A 15,692-nucleotide genomic window follows, 5' to 3' on the forward strand; every position below is an offset into this window, starting at 1 on the left:
CTCCAGAGATGGCGATTGTCTGGAGCGACACCTCTGTCTGCCCCACGGCACGGAGAGAAAGTTCAAGAGTACAGTTTGGGTTTTTTTTTTTCTTTTCTAAAAAAAAAAAAAAAAAAAATTAAAATAAAAGAGCTTTTTGCAGGTTGTTTTTAAAAACAAACAAGGCGCTGCAGCTCAGGAGTCAGGATTCATGAGACAGCGTAACCTTAGTTGACCTCTTTGTCAGTAAAAGCTTGTTTTTCAAGATGCAGAGCTGAGTCCAGCGCACATCCTCTGCCCTGTGTGCTAGAGCCACACACATTAATAATATATTCACAGTATCTATTAGACATTACCGTCCGCGTGGTTCATTATTCTGCTCTGAACTACAGACAAGCGTGTGCGTACACACGCACACCTGTCACTGTCTAGACAGGGAGGGGGCATTAAGGCGGTGGGGGGGGTGTGTGTGTGTGTGTGTGTGTGTGTGTGTGGGGGGGGGGGATCCCTCATGACCCATTAGGACTACTGCTTTATTCTATGCCAACCAGAATATATCTCAAGGCGTTGGATAATGACAAAAAAAAAATCAAAAAAAAAATCAACAACAACAAGAGAACAAAAAAAAAAAAAAAAAAAAGCAATCTCTCTATCAGATCTGATTGGCCGGCTGAACCGACTGAATTTTTTTTCCCCCTGCTCGCAAACTCGAGGTCAGCTCGGGACGTTAAAAAATAAATAAATGAGAAAATAGAAATGCGTAGAAAGTAGAAGACACGGCAGACAATCTAGCTTGTTGGCGGCTGGAAGGACTGACAGCGCCGCCGTCCAATGGGAGGCCGCGGCGCAGCTGGCTCACTGTACTGGCAGAGGCGGTGTCCAATGCAAAGTTCAGACGCGTGATGGACACATTACTGACAACCCCCCCACACACACACACCCACACCGTCCCTCCTGATCCAGACTGGGGATAGATTTGAGTTCATTCACAATTGTGAACGCTGATATTTTGAACAGCAAGCGTTGGGAGCATGCACAATACACATTGATAAGATATAAATGAAATAAAAAAAACACACGGTTGGGTGTGTGGTTAATGTGCACGCGCTCTCCAAATGGGGTGCGACACTACTGCGAACCTGTTTTCCCTAAAAAAAAAAACAACCCTCATCCTTTCTCATCGCATCATGAGCTCCATTTATACAATATGCTGCGTTGCTGCTCTGGCACAAGCAAAACTTAAACACTTGGAGTAGGAGGAACATTACTACATTACTACTACAACTACTATTACTATAACTCCCACCACTTCCACAGAGACATAATGGAGCCGGGTTTTTTCACCGTCCCACTGAGCTCCCTGCGATTGGGGCGCAACAATGTTGACGGATTTCTGATCCAACCCAAGACAGTGCACTGTTCTTCCAATAGCAGCTTTAAGTGAAAAGGCGTGCCTGCCTGCTTGTCCCCCTCCTCCTCCTCCTCCTCCTCCTCCTCCTCCTCCTCCACCCCTCAAAGTACTCGATGTATAGTTAAAAAATGGGAGGGCACACTTGAACCGAGCTGCTCTATGAAGGTAGGCTGCAGCGTGTGTTTATTGATGAGATGAAAAGAAGATGGAAGTGAGAAATGAAACAAAGTAAAGGAACATATTAAAAAAAAAAAAAAAAAAAAACTATACGCGCTTCGTCGGGGGAAAAACACAGGGGGAGCCGTGGAAACGCTGTCGCCACTTTTTGAACGAGCTTCGAAGTACAGGTAAGAAATTAAGAAAAAGTAAAGAGAAAAGGGATGGGTCTCTACTATGTATATAACGCGATTATTGCAGGGGGGGAATTTGGAGGAATTTGCGATGTGAGAGGTGGAAACATGCTCGTTGACTTTGGGGGTGATGTGCATGAAATGCCAGTTGACTTCCATGTAGTTGTGGCTGGCTTTACCCGACCATACATTATAAGCTCTACATAATCGGAAACTTCGTTCTTCAGAGGATCTCAGACATTCAATAAATGTGTCGCCGGAATTAAATGAAACGAGTCCCCTCATGTTAGGAGGGGAGCTCAGTTTTTTTTTTGTCCGCCAGTGGGGTTTTTTTTTTTTTTTTTTTTTTTTTTTGTTGTCCATTTAGAATCGACTACCAAAAAAAAAAAAAAGAAAAAAAAAAAAAAAAAAAAAACGCGCTGCCCTGGCATGACGCAAGTTTCCCCATCTGTCATTATTCTCAACATGCCCCTTTACCTTTTAGCCCTTTACTTTCGGATTTGCCCGAGAGCCCGGGCAAAGGGGGGGACGACGGACACACACACACACACACACACACACACACACACACACACACACACACACACACACACACACACACTTGTGAACAATACTCTTGGGCAAAAAAAAAAAACGGTGGTTCACAGGTCCGATTCTCTCAATCAAGCGAGGAAGAAGAAGCAAAAACAAGCCTCAGCGATGCTCGCGGGGCTGCTCGTTCACATTCTACTGAGAGCCGGAACAACTGTGGCAGCCGACGTGCGCATTTGGCTTTTAGGTCAGTTATCTGAATCAGAGGAAACGCGTTTCCTCATTGCAACACACCCCCCCCACACACACACACACACACACACACTCACACTACAACACACTCTCACTACTAATCTATTTTTCTAAAATTCAGATTCAGTTTGTGGAACTTGCCGGATAGATGGTTGGTTTCCATGTTTGAAATGCATCATTGTAGCAGCGGCTCCTATACAGCGCTTATACTCAGACAGATGTCTAGCCTACATTTATTTTTTATTTTTTTTATGTATTAATATCAATACGGCGTGGCGTTTATGAGATGGGGTTACATTAATAGATATGTGCTCAGCAGGCGGATGGGGTCGGCTGGCTGATATTGTGTCTGAAGGTAAAAACAATTCTGCAGGTTCAGTAAAAAAAAAAATCACAACTAAATCCAGTGGGACTCTGGTCTGGATTATTTGGTGCCATGTTTTCCCCCCTCCAAAAAACCCAAAACGAGTGATCTCTTTAATTGTCGCAATCCGCTTTTTTTGTTCATTGCATTGCCTGTATTCTTTCTCCTCCTGTATTTTTTTTTAAATCTTTGCAACGTGAGGATGTTTTGGCAAAGGCTGGCCTAGATATGGGGCCATGCTCTGGTGTAATTAAAGTTGCAGGAGACGCTTCCTGCGTGCCTTTTGAGACATTTTGTTGCAAAATATTCATGGGCAAACTCGTTAGTCCTTCGCTTTTGCTTATTAGATGGCAGCCAAGAGGCTCTTCACCTCTTTTTGAATAAAGTTAAAAAATATGGTCTGTATTCGTTCAGCTTTGGCGCAATAAAAAATAAATAAATGGAGCATTGACTGCCCAAAAAAAAATCCACAAAAAGGGCCACGGGGGAGTTAAGCCGGAGGAGCATGTCTTGTTCTTTTTGGGCTTCATCTATACGTGCGAGGTCGTGCGCGTCTCTCTCTCTCTGTGTGTGTGTGTGTGCGTGCGTGTGCGACTGAGAAACGGACATAGTGTGCTTGCTTGCGTGCGCGTGTGTGTGTGCGTTTGTGGCAAACAGATGTTGTCCCAAAGCGCTTGGCTTTGTCAGATAAAGAGAGAGTAATACAGCGTGTCCTCTGTTATAAGCGGTGCTCTCTGCAAATACGTTATGTGTCTGATTAAATGCACACGCAGAGGCTCGTCCATGTGGCCCAGGAGTTGTGTGTGCAGGTATACAACCTCGCATCAACACATTAGTCATGTCACAGAGGTTGACTCTGGTGTGGTCAGTGCCGTTTACGTGAGAGGACGCAGGTTTTCCACACACACACACACACACACACACACACACACACACACACACACACACACACACACACACACACACACACACACGCACACACATAGAGGCCGGTCCCGGGGCTTTGACACGTGGGGAGGCTGCATAAGAGCGCAGCGCTGCGGCCATCCGCTCTGGTCTGTGGATGTGCACTGTGTGTGTGTGTGTGTGTGTGTGTGTGTGTGTGTGTGTGTGTGTGTGTGTGTGTGTGTGTGTGTGTGGTATTTTTACGACATAATTGTGCGTTCATCCCTTCTCGCTTTTGTTGTGATCACTTCCTCTCTTCATCCCCCCCCCCCCTCGCCTTCATTCAGAATATGTTTCCACAACTTAAATGCATCTGCAATCCTATAGGCTTTGGTTATGTAATTTGGTTCTGCTCTGGATCGTTTGTTTTTTCTGAATGGATACATTCTGGAGAGCTGAGCGTGCAGCCCTGTGTAGCAGAAATCCAACGATTGGACTTTGATGTAAGATTTCAGCTGGGCATGATTATACATCTGTCCTATGAATTGGAGCATATTGATTGACAGGCTGCATGTGGGTGAGTAAAGTTGAAATTATATTGTCACGGAGCGTACACTGGTTGGAATGCCCTTCATCTGAAAAAGAAACTCCACACAAACTTAAAACCTGTATTTTTTGGACATTTTATTGTTTGATGAATTGAAGGGTACTTGTCTTGTGTGTAAGTGAGCTCTCGTCGCAGCTTGATGTCAAAGAACTCTGTTTTTTTTATCAGCACAGATAGGTGTACAGTAGCTGCTGAGAGAGAGAGAGCGAGAGAGAGAGAGAGACTATATGTGTGCGTTGGGGTTTGTAGTCCACAGTGTCAGTTGCCCAGTTTCATCTCTGTTAAGTCACTAATGAGTATATATATGTATATATTCCACATGTACATTAATATTCACAGTGTTTGAGCCATCGCCATTTGCCAGCTTTCTGTGTCACGGCTAAAAACCCACCCATGACTAATGAATATTTAAGAGCATGTCTGCATACCAAGGAAAGTCATTATTATATGAAGGAGACCCAGCAGATAAACTGTAGACCTCCTCATATGAAGGCGGGGGTGGGGTTGGGGGGGGTTGGTGGTGGTGGGGGGGGTCAGTTAATCCACACTCAGCAATCAATCCCAATTTTCTTTTGGCTTCACCATCCTTCACACGTCCTCTGTTCTGTAGCTCTCTCTCTCTCTCTCTCTCTCTCTCTCTCTCTCTCTCTCTCTCTTCACATTCAGCCATTTATTATTGACCAACAAATTCAACACAATGTGACCACAGCATTCAATTTTGAAACGTTCCGAGCTGAATCAGTCGCCCTTTCGCACATTTCTCCCACCTGATAATTTGGGTTTACTCAAGTGAGAATGTGTAAGGAAACCGTGCTGTACCAATGTAATGAGTGCTTCTTTTGGAAGGGACATACAACAATCATCTTGTACTGTACTTGCACACAGATGGCAGGTCAGTATTCCAAATCATTTTTTTAAAGCCCAGCGAAGGCTCGGTTGCCCAAATAGTCAAGATAGAGACATCTCTCTGAAGCCTCCGCAATGCCACATTTGTGGTTATTCCTTCACCAGACTTTTGCCAGGTTATTCTGGTGGCCCACATTCCGACTTAATTAAATTTACAGATATATGCTCATTATGTTGTTTTAATGCAGCTCTCTTGAAAAGATTTTTAGGCGTTGGTGGTTTTTTTGGACAGAAGGGAAAATTATGGGAGAGGTGCGAGAGAGCATTCAGTATTGGTCATGAATAGAATTCACTTCAATCCACTGATTTATTTTGCTCCGTAATATTTAATTATAATATAATGAATGATAAAAAAAAATGTAGAAAGTGTAAATTTGGTTGCAAATGTAAGAAAACTGGCAATGTCATTTTAATAAAATATAAATTCTTACATGCAGCACCGGTGGTCCTTTTAAAAATGAAGTTAATATAATATTTCAATCCATAATTCTAAGCAGGGTATTTTAGTATAATATAACAAAAGATGTTAAAAAAAAGAAATATGCACTTGAGTCCATCTTGGCACTTTGTCTACCCCAGTTGAACATATTTGGCAGCCATTTTGGGAATGCAATAGAGATCCATCGATATAACGAGCCACTTTGTGGATTGCATCCAGAATGTCATGGTGCTTGTTAACTGCTTGGCCTTTTTGTCTCAGACGGTGTTTATCCCGTTTCCCTCCTTTTCTGTTTCCGTATGATTCTCGTCAGAAGAGTATTCCCCCATGGAGAAAAACTAATCTTTGATGTGATTGCCAACTGAGACTGTCTTCAGGTGCAAGTCTTAAAGTTATTGTTAGGTCTTATAATCAACTACAGCAAAGCCTTTTAGCCTTTAATAGACTTTCAGGTTAAAGATTTGGTTTTGTTTAAAAAAGAACTCCTAAAGTTTCTCACGTGATGTTAATTGCAAAGACTGCTGTTTTACAGCAACTGCTGCTTTAATACTGCATTTGAGTCCCCAGTTACCATGACAACCCTAAAAAACCTGAGATACCTCTTAGGCTTCAGTCTTATTTTAGATTAAAGATGTCATACGTATTCATTTTCCTCATATCTCTTGATCATATTCAAATATAATCTAATTATTGACTACTAGCTAACTCCACCTTGTTAACATACATTGATTTTTTTGCAATTAGAAATTATTGCCCGGCTAGTTGGCTCCTTGCTAGCATTACATGCTTCTCTTCCCATTATGTTATTATTTTTTAATTCTTGAAAATACTACTAACACAATTGCAATACCTATTGAGAATGCATCCAAGTTGCTTTTTGTAATTAAGGAGAAAATGTTCCCTACAGCTGCATTATGCAACGCAGAAATGCAGTTAGAATGAGTTATGGCGGTTTCCTTCCTGGAAACTAATATGCCTTGTGTGTGTGGAGGGAAAATGTATCTTGTTTATTGATGATCATTTTGCCAGGATAAAAATATTTAGGAATGAACTAAAGGTTCTTATTTGGCCACCAGTCAGTTATGCACACATAATGCTTAAACAGTTATATGTCACATTTGTGAAGACTAACTCAATTTGTCAGTTCATCGAGCAGGGATTAAAAAAAACACTCTGCTTTTTTAGTAAATTGGCTGTTAGAATAACTTTTATAAAACTGAATTGCATTCCCAACCCAATGACTTAAAGAGCATGCACTATACAGAAAACTGACAAACAAAAACTTTAAATCATGTGGGGTTTTTTGTTTTTTAGTTTTCAAAGGACTTTTGTTTTGGAATCTCCCCTCCCTGCAAGTATCACAGGAATGTGTAATGAAAGCACACACTGAGACTAAATATGTATTTGCGAATGTGCCACGCTGTTGTCAGGCAGCTTTTATTCCGTTCTTAAACTGTATAAAGTCCTATGAAACACAGTTTATATCCTTGTGAAACATTGTTTTAGGATTTTTTTTTCGAAAAAATAAATGTTCACATCCCACATGGAACAGTTTAACACACACTTGCCAGAGGATAGGCCTGTTGTGTCTTTTATTTTTAAACATAAATTTGTTACAGCACAGGGAATTAATAGCCTTTTGTTTTATATAGTTGTTGTAAAATGTTGTCCTGTAAATTACAGTACATACAGTACAAACGCGATCCAGTTGTGGGTGTAACCATGTGTTTCCATTACCTTTGATTAAATTGCTAGCAGACTTTTGATTCATGTTTCTTAATATTTTCAGTGCTGGTTATAAGCTTTTCATTAAAGTCATCTGTTTGAGGAACTTAAACCGGATGTTGTTTTACAACAGAACAAAAGTTCTTCTTTTTTTTTTTTTTTTTTTTTTTTTTAGATCTATGCAACCTGTTGTAATAATGTATAGTTGAATACATTTTTTCTTTGCAAGACAGAAGCAAGCATTTAAAGTTAATTTGTATTCCCTCTCATTAAAAACACACGCAGGCCCAGGCATCTAACTGATGTGAAAAATGTATCCTGGATTCTAATAGCGAAGTTGTATGTTTGCCAAGGTGCATGTGTGTCCTCAGTTCACCCTGCTACCCATATGGTTTTCTACAAGTCACGGTGAGATCACTGCCTAGTTGAAGGGGGAAAGTATCTAAAGAGGGTTTAGCACATATTTTTAAAGTAACAGAGTCCTCTTTGACTTTTTAAACCACTTTTACAGAGAATAAGTGCCGTGTATTCTCTGCGTCTATCTTGGCTTCAGGAAGACTTTTTAAGCCTCGTGCCAGTAAACAGCTCTCGCAGCAGCCAAACTGTTAAGACTGTGCACAGTCTCACTCGATGTACATCGGTATGCGCTGTGCAATGGGGAATTATTTACACAATAGTGTTTGTGTTGGGTTTTAATCACAAAATGAAGTTTGCTAGGAAGTATTTCCTCAGAATCCAAGGGCTTATTTTCTTTTCTTTTTATTGACTTAGCCATTCATTGTTTTGTTTAGTTTTTGTTTACAGCTGCAGGAAATCACTGGCATACATCTTGACTTTTGAAAGAAATTCTGAAATTGTCTATTTAGATAATCATTTTTACTGTAAAAATGAATGGAATATCTGCTCTTATACCGTCGACATTGGTTTTGTTGTCTTGAAATTGGACCTTAAAAAGGCAGATTTCTAAATAGACCACTTCATGAAGCTGGAAAACATAATAAATAATAATAATTTTGAATAACAGCTCATTATGGAGAACTTTTGCGTTCGTAGACTGTTGTGGTGATTTACAACTGTTAGCCCGCATGATGCCGGAACATCTAGAGTAGAAAACATGGACGTAGTCTCCGTGACGTCCCCATAGGTTTCTTAAGAGTCGTTGCGAAGCTCAAAGATGGTTGCTCTGGCCGTCGGTCTTCACAGCCCCCCCCCCCCCCTAGGGTCAATCACCCTAGACACAATGGAAACGTTTAGTTTGTAGTGATCATTTTAAGGAGCTTTAGTGTTTGGTACTTCCGCGTTGGCTTAATTTCTCAGGAACAGAGGTGCAGAAGGAGCACTTGAAACCTGTTCAACAACAAACAACAAACAAATGACAAAACTGTTTTTCCATTTTATCAGAGTCGCCTGACTTGTTTCAAAATACGTTTAAGGTGAAAAGTGATTGAGATGAGTCTGCTAACATCAGCTCTAGTTCATACTACCTCTGTTACATTTGCATTACCGATGCAACCCATGTGTCAGGCTCCATGAGATGTTTAAGTGGTCAGTACACCAACGTATCAGTTGAAATAAAACACCTTGTGGCAGCTGCTATGCAAACTTACATAAAGCTTACTTCTTTTTTTTTTCTTTATAATTTCTCTGAGGCGATTAACTGACATGAATGCATTTAAGACCAAATGTCTTTCATAGCCTTTGACTCCAGCAGACTTTGCTGCCTGCTGATATCTCAAAGTCCATTCATTCTCTCGCTGTTATTTCATTCTCAGACCTGTTCACGGTCATTTCAACGTATCTCAACATGCATTTAGAGGAAGGCAGGGCAACTCCCTGGGCAGGTCACTTGGCCAACACACAGACTCTGAGGTAACAGGAGCTACTCATTAAAGGTGTTACAATTACTTATCATTAAAACTCCTGTTGCTCAAAGATAAGTGAAAAAAAAATCTAAACCCTCCTCCACTTCTCAGGCTAGCAACCAGACCACAAATGACTTAGAAGCTTCACAGCCGCGTGGTGTGATTTTTATAGTCATGTTACCCTAAACTGCTGATGATCTTAGGTTACACTCCAGGGCTTACTGGCTATAGATTGTTACCATCAAAGATAATAATTCTGCTCCGTTCAAAGAAGCTCACACTGACCAGCAATTCATGTGCATTAGCGAGGCCAAAAGGCCAGATGATTATCATAAACGGAGATGATGGGCGGTCATGTTATCTCTCCGCTTTGTGCTGCGAGTTGACTTTGTAGTGACTCTGTTTTCTGTGCAGAGGAGACAACCATCACTACACCAACATTTAATCATAATAGCAGGTGTAAATACTGAAAATGAGCTAGTAGTATCTTCCAGGACAAAAAACACTGGAGGCATCACTTTAAAAGCACCGTATATGTATTTGCAGCAGATAAAGGTTTACGTGATCAGTATCAATATGTGATGTACAACTTCTAATATACTATAGAATGAGTTCAACCACATTGCAACAGAGTTTTCCACTGCAGTCATTCCTGAGCTGGGTGAGAAATAAAAAGAGATGACCCACACAAGAAAAACCTGCCTGCAAAACCAATTTACAACAGAATTTTACACAAAGTACAGCCTTCAATAAAAAAAGAAAAAAGAAAAAAAAGAATTTACCACAGAGTGTCATTTAAATAAATATTGCTCAAAATTTTGAACCACCATTTTACAGTTTTTCTGTTCCTGATGAAAGTGTTATAAACTAACGCATAATGAATGTGCTGGCTGATATAGTATTGATAAATGTGGCTCATATGAAGCTTCTAATCAGTATTATAAGTTGATGTTCATATACATTATTGTAACTTTATATGTGTCACTTCTTGTCATCAGTCCTTGGAGCTGGAGTTGGTGAGGTAGTTTTCTCCAAAGAGGCTGTTACTGAGTAGCAGTGTGTGTCTTACTTACAGTATTGTTTGCATATAGTTAGAAGTTTTGCAAAATGACACTACCTGTTATAATTGACCTATGTTAGCTGATACTTTCTATAGATTACTCACCTTATTGTTCTCATTGAAACCTTTATTTCATGTGGCTGTTCAGTGTGTGGCACTGTATATTGGGAACATTTCAATCAGCTCCAATTTCTAGATCATTTCTAGTCTTCTTTTTGAGTTTGTCTTTACTAGAATGTCTCTGACCCCAAAAAGGAGTGAAATCTAGATTATTATTTTCTTAAGAAAGCATTTTATGGATAAAGTTTCCTCATGTGGTTAGATTGCACCCACTCCCTGTTAGATTAACAGAAAAAAACTTAACCTTTGTGCCAACTTTTGTTAATTTCTAAACTGCACTGCTGTAGATTTAAGTCAGTATATCTACCTTGTGTTGCTCAGCTGGCCTGCAGACCGGAATGGACGAGAGGCGCTAACGCTGGGTGTAAGTGTGTATAGGGCTCTCATGTGGTCTGCCTTGTTTCAGTGTGTCAGCATTACACTTTTAGATATGTCAAGTGACCTGGTGAGACATATATAATCTGTATTTACAACATAACAGCTTGCCGAAGTATAAATACACTAGAGTGTTAACATCCTTAAGGCTGAAAATAAACAGAGAATATTTTGCATTAAGTCATCTGGATTTTATATCTGTAGTTGAACACGCACTATGTTGAAGGTCTCTGTCGTTTACCTGAGTAATGCTACACTTTTATCTCAGCCTGATGGCACTTGTATTGTTGTTGCCGTAGCTACAGGCTGATTAAATATGTTACATGATGAAACTTTTCTTTTAAAATTTGCCACTTCACCGTCTCCTTTGCTTCTGCATCGTTAAGAAGCAGCATGTTATCAGTTTTGCAGAGCGTCGAATTGGTTTTGTGATCGCTGATCCTGTTTTAGAGGCAAGTATTGAGCTTGCGTTATTCTGGGAGCGAGGTTCTCTCGCTGACCCTTGAAGCACAGACTTTGACATAATTCACTTATTTAAGACACGTTGCTGTTTAAACACACGCACACATAATAACTATTTTGTTCCGACAGGGCCCCCTCAGTCTTCTTTGTCGTTTATTTTGTTTTGTGCCTGTGAGATTGTTTTCCTTCTGTTTTTGTCTCTCTGGTGACAAACATAATACAGCCTACACTTAACCTAAACATTTTCAGAGGCTCTGCTCTGCGCTGTGCTCTACAGTTCTTGTTAGCAGAGGTCCCACACTATCCTCTCATCATTCAGCACAAAACATCTTTGTCCTGCTTTATCTCCCAAGGACATAAAAGTGAGCAGCAACTTTGTTTTCTCTGAGCGATATAAAGGTGATACTGCACCTCTGTGCAATACAAATCTCTTGTTGAGTACGTGCTTGCGTATGTACAATCCCGGCATAAATAGAGACATAAGATCGCAGGCATATGAGGAGATGTCTCCTGCCAAGCAGAATTAATTAACTGGCCTCTATCATGATACACTGGTAATAGACAGAGAAGTCCTGTATGAGCATCTTTGTAAGTTCATGAAGATCCCTCAATGGCCCGCAAGGTCCTTTTTTTTTTTTTTTGAGAGGCAAAATGTCCTCGACGTGTGTAGTAGCTGTAGAGAGGCAGTTGCTGTGGACACTTGAGCCTAAACGATAACTCTTGAATTTAGCATTATCTGCTTCGGGGGGTTAGAGGTGTTTTGGAGACGATCATATGAGTAGTCAGATGGTTCTTTTTGGTCAAATGCTCATTAACAAAAGCACAGTCATTTGCCAGTTCTGAGATATTTCTTAAAAGCATCGTTTCCAGCACCAAAGTGAGATGCAGTCTTTATAATTTCAATGGCGGTGAGCCAGCAGTGGCTATTTGTTTTTTGCCCTCTATTCTTTTTTTTTTTTGGAAGCTCTAAAAAACAGTTACTGATGGCACTAATTCATAAATGTTTGTGCTCCTGAAAAAGTATATTAGAAGTAGATTATCCTCCCATCTGCAAATAGACAAAGGATGTGCTATGGATAACGGTTGGCGGTGACGGGTGTGTTTTTTGACAGAAAATGACGAAGTTGAACAAGCTGTCCTGTCAAAAAATATTTAAACTGTCCTTTACTTGTGTAGTGGCATTGTAGTGTGTGTAGTTATTTGTTTGCCTGAGGAATTTACTTGAAAGCCGCACATCCTGTCACATTGGGATTTCAGTCGGACTGAATATGTTATCACATTGATCTGCTGTGCTATTTGAGACGTTTTAGTGGCAGGAACCAAACATGAACAATTAGATTTCAATTTATGGGGACTATAAAGAGTTAACAGTTCCAAATAGTTTATGATGCAAAGAAACACACAAACATAATACAGTTATTCAAGCTTTCTCCATTGAGCAGTGGCCATAACATCACACTGGCACGCTGTAATTACTTCACAAATGCTTCCACCGAGGAGAGAGTATTCTCAACAGAAAGAAAATAGTTGCGAATTAATGGAATGCTATTTAACAGCGTTTGCATATTTTTAAAACTGTCCCTGGTGGTGAGCTTGAAATCGAAACTGTATTTAGAAGGGAGAATCACTGGTATGTGTTGTAGGTGAAGAGCCAGTTCAAAGTACAGCAACAGGACGTCTCATGTTGAAATTGTTAGGACAACACCTGGTTCAAGTGTATTTCTTACATGTTATAAGTATCACCAGACAATTTTGACACATTTTAAGAATATTTCAGTAGTGATGTTACACCCTATAATTTCAGTGAAGGGAGAAGGAAGGAAGAGTGAAAAGAAAAAAAAAATTCTTGTGTAAAAAAAATCTTGGCTCAACTTGTCAAACAGCCTACGTGCTTGTTGATGATTCTCAGTGACTGCTATAAAGCCAAATCAATTAAATTGTGAGACTGTGAGGGTGTTTTCTTTTGCGTCTCCTGAAGTGTGTGTTAGTGTGTGTGTGATTTAGGTGCATACCTTACCTGTTAATTGCTGCACAACGTTATGGACGAACACTCGAATGTAATAAGAGACACGGGCGCTCTAAATTACTCGGATTCAATCAGCCGACACAACATTGATGAATATTCAGTTACCTAAAAGAATAATTTTGAATCGTGCCGATCAGAGGGAACCACGCCACAATAGCATTAGCTGAGGATTAATTCAATTTATTTTTTCAGAAAAGTTTGAGATGTTGACTGATTGCAGCGAGTCGTAGCTGTGAATTGTTTTTGCCAGAGGAGTGAAAATGAACGCTGTGTCTTCATTGAACACACCTTGAATTATCATTTGTCAGAACACTTCATCACTTGAAAACTGTTTTTAAATTTCCCAGCGTGCTCTCCACACATTATACAATGCATTGTTTACTAAATTACATTAGATCACGTATCCGAACCATACTATTAAAGCGTGATTTCTGGTAGTTTATATGCTAATGCACTTTGGCTAAATGGATCATTGAAATGAATAATTACAACGTTGGACAGCGACGGTTAAGCAGCAGAGATTTCAAACAAACTCATAAATTACTATAAATTAGACACAACACAAAACACTCTTGATAAGGGCAAATCTGCATCAGACTCACGGAGGTGCTGTATGCACATGCATGGACATGAGCTTTTCACAATGGCCCCCGTGGCCCTTTTGTCTCCAGATTTAAATGTATCAAGAGCCTACAAGCGTATATTCAATGCTTGTAGTGTGTGTGTTGTTAGCAGTATTTGCATATTCAGGATGTATATTATTCACATGGCTGATGCTGCTCCTTTCATAAGCATGCCTCTTATGTCTGTCCTCAACCCCATCCCCCATCTTCCCCATTTTATCCCCCCCTTTGATTAACTAATGTCCGATTCGATGCAGCGTATTTCATGAGCTTGTCACCTAATACAGGCAGCTGATTAACCTGGAGTCTGGCTGGTGGAGTAACAATCCTCATCTCCCTGTCTTCATTTTTTATTTCTCTCTCTTTCTTCTTCTCTTTTTTTTGTTTTTGCCCCCACCCCCTCCCTCTTCCCCCCACCCTCCACCCCTCCTCAGTCTTTGTTGTGGCGGCAGCAGCAGAGCATGCATTGCATCGGCGGTCTGAAGCATTGTGTCTGATTTCCAGCAGACAAACTGACCTCTGGGGATTTATTGACAGCAAACTCCACAGAGGCAGACACAGAGCTGGGAGCATGGAGAGGCAGCCAGCGAGGGGCGGAGGGTGTTGGGGAGGGGAGGGAGTAAGGAAGGAAGGTGGGAAGGGAGGAAAGGGAGGAAAGTGTGGGGGGGGGGGGCAGACAGAGAGACAGACAGATGGAAGAAAAGACGGCGGGAGAGTTTCAACGTGATGAAACAGGAAACAGGTAGCAGCACACAGAGAAAGAGATCAATAAGAGGAGGGTACAATACACACCCCGATTTTAGTTTAATTCAAAAAAATGTGTTTTTTTTTTTTTTTTTTTTTTTTTTTTTTTTTTTGGTGGAGCGTTTGGAAGTGAAAGAAAATGGCTGCCTCCTACAAGGATCTAATTAATTTTGAAGGATCATCAGCCCCTTTAGTCCAAGGCAGGGTACAGGAGGGAGGGAGGGGGAGAGTGGAGGGGAGGGGAGGGAGACAGACCCCTGGGCTGATTAGAATTCACTGCAGGTAGGCGCTGGCTGCTGCTCACCCACTGTGTCACGGCTAAAATGGAATCACTGTTGTGAGTGGCAGTCTGGGCAACTGAAGCCTGCTTCCCTTGGCCTGCTCCTTTGTTGCCTGCGTTCACCTCACTTTACCCCTTAGGCAGGTGGATTTACATGTCTGGGTGGTGGTGGGGGGGGAAGCCAGAGAGGGAACATACATGTTTGCACAGTAGTCCCGAAAAAAAAGAAAAAAGAATTAAAACAAAAAGGCCCATGGCACCAGAGTACAGTTACATCCAGAGCTAACCGTTGCTGGAAAAGAGGAGAAAGGAAAAAAAGGTCAAATATTTGCCACAGTTGTGGATTCAAGCATTTTGGCTCATGTTTGTGCGTCTTCAAGCATGGTATTTTTTGTTGATTTTCACTTCGACTAGGCCGCATTTTTAATTATTTCAGTGGCAGCAGTTCGATTGAGGCAAAGGTTACACCTACAGAAGGGTGTTATGGTTAGGTATTAGAACGAGGCCATGTTTGGGGTTCAGGCTTACATTGAGGTCGATAATAAAAGGGCTGAAGGTTGCTTATAGAGTCACGTGTACAGTTACGGTTAGAGAAAAGTTTATTTTAGATTTAGGGGTTAAGGATTGCACCGTAAATATTCTGTCCTGACCAAGACGGAAGAACTAACCAGTGTGTGTGTGTGTGTGTGTG

General features: G+C 40.9%; 1 protein-coding gene across 1 annotated transcript in view; it reads left to right on the top strand.

Annotated features, from left to right (window-relative positions):
* Positions 1–1,516: 1,516 nt before the first annotated feature.
* Positions 1,517–15,692, top strand: part of zbtb20 (zinc finger and BTB domain containing 20) — a 32,521-nt gene continuing 18,345 nt past the window's right edge. Inside the window, exon 1 of the mRNA XM_054626232.1 lies at positions 1,517–1,737. The gene's annotated coding sequence lies outside the window, so the exon portion shown is untranslated. The remainder of the gene's footprint in view (positions 1,738–15,692) is intronic.

Source organism: Anoplopoma fimbria, chromosome 24, assembly GCF_027596085.1.
Source record: "Anoplopoma fimbria isolate UVic2021 breed Golden Eagle Sablefish chromosome 24, Afim_UVic_2022, whole genome shotgun sequence".
In the NCBI taxonomy this organism is placed as follows: domain Eukaryota; kingdom Metazoa; phylum Chordata; class Actinopteri; order Perciformes; family Anoplopomatidae; genus Anoplopoma; species Anoplopoma fimbria.